Consider the following 6,911-nt stretch of genomic DNA (forward strand, 5'->3'; position numbering starts at 1 on the left):
ATCCTAATTTCAAAATCAGAAAAAAGACACAACAAAGTAAGAAAACTTCAGGCCAGTATTACTGATGAACATAGATGCTAATATCCTCAACACAATATTGGCAAATCACATCCAGCATTACGTTAAAAAGATCATACATCATTACCAAGTGGGATTTATCCCAGGGATGCAAGGATGGTACAATATTTGCAAATCAATAAGTGTAATACATCACATAAAAAAATGAAAGACAAAATCACATAATTATATCAGTAGACGTGGAAAAAGCGTTTGATAGGATACAACACCTATTTATGATAAAAACAATCAGGAAAGTAGAAGTAGAAGGAGCATACCTCAACATAATAAAGCCCATATGTGAGAAAACTACAGTCAACATCATACTCAATGAACAAAAACTAAAAGCTTTCTCAGTAAGATCTGGGGCAAGACAAAGATGTTCACTTTCAACACTTCTATTGAACATAGTGTTGAAAGTCCTAGCCACGATGATCAGATGAGGAAAAGAGATAAAAAGCATTCAAATTGGAAAGGAGGAAGTAAAACTGTCACTATTTACAGATGACATGATAGTGTACACAGAAAACCCTAAAGACTGCACCAAAAAACTACTTGACCTAATAAGTGAATTTGACAAAACAGCAGGATTCAAAGTCAATATTCAGAAAGCAAAGGCATTCTGATAAAATATCAGAAACAGAAATCAGGAAAAAATATTGGCTATAGCAACAAGAAAAACAAAGTACCTGGGGATAAACCTTACCAAGGAGGTAAAAAACTTGTACTCAGAAAACTACTCAATGCTAAAGAAAGAAATTAAGGAAGATGCAAATAAATGGGAACAGGTATCGTTCTCATGGATTGGAAGAATTAACATCATCAAAATGTCCTTATTGCCCAAAGCAATTTATAGATTCAACACAATATATATTAAAATACCAACTACATATTTCACAGATATAGAACAAATGTTTCAAAAATCTATAGGAATTATAAATGATGCTGAATAGCCACAGCAATTTTGAGAAAGAAGAACAAAGTAAGAGGGATCACAATATCTGATATCAAACTATGTCACAAGGCCATGTAATCAAAACAGTCTGGTACTGGCTTAAGTACAGACACATAGACAAATGGAATAGAATGGAGAGCCCAGAAATAAACCCAAGTCTCTATAGTCAATTAATATTCAACAAAGGGGGCAGACACAGAAAATGGAGTAGAAATAGCCTCTTTAACCAATGGCGTTAGAAGCTCTGGTCAGCTACATGCCAAAAAATGAAACTCAATCACCCACTTAAACCATACACAAAAATAAATTCAAGGTGGATAAAAGACTTAAATATAAGTTGTGACAACACAAAAGTCCTAGAGGAGAACATAGGCAGGAAAAATCTCAGATATTCCATGTAGCAATATTTTCACTGATATGTCCCCTAGAGTAAGAGACATAAAAGAAAAAATAAGTGGTACCTCCTAAAAATAAAAAAAGCCTCTGCATGACTAAAGAAAACATCATGAAAATAAAAGGGGAACCAACCATATGGAAAAATATATTTGCAAATGATAACTCGGACAAGGGTTTGATCTTCAAAATATATATAGAACTCACATGACTCTACACCAGGAAGACAAACAACCCAATTAAAAAATGAGCAAAGGACTTGAACAGACACTTCTCCAAGGAGAACTTACAGAGGCCCAGAGACATATGAAAGGATGCTCGGCAATACTAGCCACCAGAGAGATGGCCTCTGTGACAGCATGGATGGAACTGGAGAGTGTTACGCCAAGTGAAATGAGCTGGAAGATAAAAGACAAATTCTGTATAATCTTACCTATAAGTGAAACCTAATTAGCAAAACAAACAAGCAAGCAAAATAGAGACATTGAAATAAAGAATAAACTAACAGTAACTAGAAGGATGTGGGGAGGGGATAATGGGGGAGAAATAGGGGAAGGACCATCAACGACAGTGTATAAAGGACACATGGACAAAGCCAAAGTGGGTAGAATGGAGGGTGGGAGGTGGAGAGTGGTGGGGACAAAACGGAGACAATTGTACTTGAACAACAATAGAAAATTTTTTAATGACTTCTAGGATAAAAACCCTCTCATAAAATGAACAAAATATCCACCTATCTTTTAAAAATATTTCTCCCAAGAAACTACTAGATCTGATAATTCATTTCAGAAAAATAGCAAGATACAAAATTAATATCCAGAAATCAGTTGCATTTTTTACATGCCAATAATGAACTAACAGAAAGGGAAATTAAGAAAAAAATCCCTTTCACAATTGTTATGAAAAGCATAAAACACCTAGGAATCAACCTAATCAAAGATGTCAAAGACCTGTACTCATGGAATTATGACACTGAAAAAGGAAATAGAGGATACAAAAAAAGTGGAAGCACAGATTCTATTCATGAACGGGAAGAATTAACATCATTAAAATGTCTATATTATCCAAAGCAATCTGTGGATTCAGTACAATTCCTATCAGTATTTCTATGATGTATTTCACAAAACTAATACAAATATTTAAAAAATTTATATGGAACCACAAAAGGCCCCACATAGCAACAGCAATGCTAGGAAAGAACAAGTTGGAGGAATCATAATGGAACTATACTATGGCCTTAATAATAAAAACAGCATGATACTGGCATGAAAACAGATGCTTAGATCAATGGGACAGAAGAGAACCCAGAAATGAGCCCACACCTTTATAGTCAATTAATATTTGACAGAGGAAGCAAGCACATACAATGGGTTAAAGACAGTTTATCAAATAAATGATGTTGGGAAACTTGAACAGACTAGTGCAGAAAAATAAAACCAGACCACCTTCTTACACCACACACAATAATAAATTCAAAATGAATTAAAGACTTAAGTATTAGAACTGAAACTATAAAAAGCATAGGAGAAAACATAGGCAGCAAAATTTAGAACATTGCTCACAGCAATATTTCATTTAATATATCTCCCCAGGCAAGAACAAAAGAAAAAATAAACAAATTGGACTACGTCAAACTAAAAAGTTTTGCAGTAAAATAAATGATCCATAAAATAAAAAGACAACCTATTGAATGGGAGAACAAATTTGCCTATACATTTGATAAGGGATTAATATCCAAAATTTATAAAGAACTATAAAACTCAACACAAAAAACAGACAAACACAATCCAATAAAAAAAATGCCCCAAGAAACTGAATAGACAATGCTCCAAAGAGGACATATGGATGGATGATAAAAATGAAAAGACGTTCAATGTCACTAATCATCAGAGAAATGGAAGTTAAAACCACAGGGAGATGTCATCTCACACCTGTCAGAATGGCTATAAATCAACAAACAGGAAATGCTGGTGAGGATGTGGAGAAAGGGGAACCCTTTGCACTGTTGGTGGAAATCCAGATGTGTGCAACCACTGTGGAAAACAGTATGGAGTTACCTGAAATTTAAAAATGGATCGCCTTTTGTTCCAGCAATCTCACTTCTGGGAATATATCTGAAGGAACAGAAAACACTAAATTTGAAAGAACATAAGCACCCTTATGTTCATTACACTGTTATTTACAGTCACCAAATATAGGAGCAGCCCAAGTGTCTGTCATTGGATGGGTGGATAAAACAACTGAGGGACATTTACACAATGGAATACTCTTTGGCTGTAAAAAAAGAAGAAAATTTTACTGTTTGGGACAATATGGATGGACCTGGAGAACATTAGGCTAAGTGAAATAAGCCAGAAAAAGACAATACCATATAATTTTACTCATTAGTAGAGTCTAATGAACAAATTGAACTAACAAGGAAAAAAGGAAAATGGGAACAGACTCACAGATGGAGAACAGGATGGCAACTAAGAGGAAAGAGTGGTTAAGAGATGGAGGAATTGACCAAAAAAAAAAGGACTCATGGACATGGACAACAACATGGTGATTGCAGAGGGAGGAGCATATAAAGGGACTAAATGATAATGGGAAAAAGTACAAAAGAAAATAAAGAAAGAATATTTCTCACTACTGTTATACATTTGTTTCCCCAATGAACTGTAGAATGAACTTGTCTAATAAAAATGGTAATAAACATGTTTATAATATTGGTATCCCTATCTATATATGCAAGTTTGCCTTTAAGTTCCTCTTGTTGGTTTCTATCTAGGTATTTTATCTTTTTATGTACCTGTCTAACTGCAAATTTCCCCATTATATTTTGTTGTTGACTGTTTTCTGTTTATATGAAGACTATTTGTATGTGTGTACATACATGTACTAATGTGTAGGTATGCATATGTAGACTATCAAAGTCTTGACTGACTGTTCATATCAGTTTTTTAGGTCATTCTTTTGTGTTTATTAGAAATACAATTGTATCACCTGAAAATAATATTAGTTACACCTCTCTTTTTAAATTTTCATACTTCTTGTCTTCATCAAATAGTATAACCACTGCCAAATATGCATTAACCAAATGGCACAATTTATTATTTCTGATTGTAATGCATCCAGTCTAAGGAATTTTTGTGAACAAGCACATATTCTCTGGTTTCCAGAGTCCAATGCAAGCATTAAAGTAATTCTTTAATGCCAACATTTGCTTGAAAAATAATTAAAAATAACTTTAAGGAGCCAAGCTAGTATTGTCAGTGGAGAAAGGAAACAAATGCTCATGAATGTACGGGATAGGATAAGAAAAAAAAAGAATTTTTTTTACAGGATAGACCAGGAGTGTCAAAATGACTTTCACTGGGGGCCACATCAGCCTTGCAGTTGTTTTCAAAAGTCCGAATGTAATTTTATGACTGTATAAATGTAACTGTTCCCTAGCAGTTAAGTGAGAGCTTGGTGCTGCCGCCAGGTATAAACAAGGTGCCTGACCAGATAAAACAAGGTGGAGGGCCAGACTGGGCCACAGGACTAGCGTTTGCCACCTGTGGGATAGACAGAGCCATGTGTGAAGCTTCTTCGGGATTGGATGGTGAAAAAATTCCTTTATACCCACAATAGCCATAGCTATTTAACTGGGAAAAAGACAATAGTGTAACTGTCCAAAGGACAATCTTGGACTAATTTTCCTTTTATCATTTTCATTGACATTTCCGTCTTTTTTCTCAACTTATACCATTGTTGAAAACTGAGTTAGAGATTTGTTTATTTAAAATATATATGACTTCTGGTTTGACACATCAAGCATAGTAGTTGGACCAAAATAGATGGAGCATACAGACAATACTTATCCATAAACAATGACAAAGATTATGAATACACAATATCCTCTTTGATTGTCCTGACTCCAAAACTGACTGCAAATTAAAGAGAAAGCCCTGCCAATAAAAAAATGTTTTCACAATCACAGTTTTATTTTAAAAGATTGAAAATGAAAATAGAATATATTTCAATGTATGGTATTTTAGCAAGTGCAATTTAAAGTATAGTTTGTTTTCTCTGCCTTGGGGAGAATTACATTTAATTTCATGTGTTTGCTGTTGACACTGATTCTGTTACACTGTCTGTAGATAAAATACTCTTAGAACAATTTTCCTTACATACTAGTTTTAAATATGTCCCTAAAATAAAATATAATGCATGCCTCATAATATAGCTATAATTTATCTTACATTATTATTATATTAGTACAATATATTAGCGTAATATGAAATATTTGATTAAATGTTTTAAACCCATGTTTTCCCCATACAAACCAATACAAAACCATAATGCCTGTGTTACAATTAGGAGGATAAAAGAAATACAATGGTCCTCACTATGAAGAAAATTATAAAACCATGATCTTATGCTTTTGAGAGTGATCAAAACAAAATAAGAAACTTAAACCAAGACAGTTCCTGTGATACTTCATCAGTTTTTTTATTCTACAAAATACAATGCTTAAGACAATGAAATGACAAACCACAGACAGGAAGCATACTTGAAATCATATATTCAATAAAGGTGTTATTTTCAGAATATATAAAAAACTGATCAGCCAATACAAAAATAATGACAGTAAATACATGTCATTGGCTGACAGTAAACTGATCAGCCAATATAAAAAACAAAAGACAGTAAGTCAGAACAGAACCTTCACCTAAGAAGACACACAAACAGCAAACAAGCATATAGGAAAATGTTCAACGTGATTTATTCCGGAAATTGAAATTAAAACCATAAAGTAACAGCATGGCACGCCTATCAGAATGATAAAAATAGAACACAAAAGTAACCAAATGCTGATCAGGACAAAGAGCAATAGGAAGCCATCTTTCCAACAAAGCCTAAAATATTTATCATCTGACTGTTTACAGAAAATGTTTGGAGACCTCTAGTGCATGGGAGCATCACTGTATTACTTTCTGTCAGTCTTCCATAAGTTTAAAATAATTTCAATACAAAATAATTTGAAGTGCCCTTTGATTTATATCATTAGTGTATTTTTTGGCTACCATTGTTGGAGAGCTGACTATTTGCGAAACACCTGGTGATATGTGTTTTATGTGTTATCCTAGTTAACCCTGTCAGCAGCACTTTATAGCTCATCCTATTGTTTTCCTAATTTTATACCTAAGGAAAGTAAGGTTAGTCAAGTCAAATGACTTGCTGAAAGCACAGAATTAGTTTGTAAACCAAGAGATGCTAAATACAATTTTCAAAACACAATGACAGCATGCCTGTTTTGCTTTATTTGATGATCATAGGGACTTGTTTCATAGAAAAGCTTTCTTTTCAAGGACAAAATTATAAAGTATATATATATGAGACTGAAGTAAAATTGCAACATTGCTTCACTGAATACTTTTTAAAATTATGTATTTTTTTGCATTCTTTATTGTCATTCAAGTATAGTTGTCTCCATTTTCCTGCCACCACTTTTCCCTGCCTCACCCACCCCCACCTCCCA

Source organism: Artibeus jamaicensis, unplaced genomic scaffold (genome assembly GCF_021234435.1).
Source record: "Artibeus jamaicensis isolate MK-2021 breed Jamaican fruit bat unplaced genomic scaffold, CSHL_Jam_final contig_373, whole genome shotgun sequence".
NCBI lineage: Eukaryota > Metazoa > Chordata > Mammalia > Chiroptera > Phyllostomidae > Artibeus > Artibeus jamaicensis.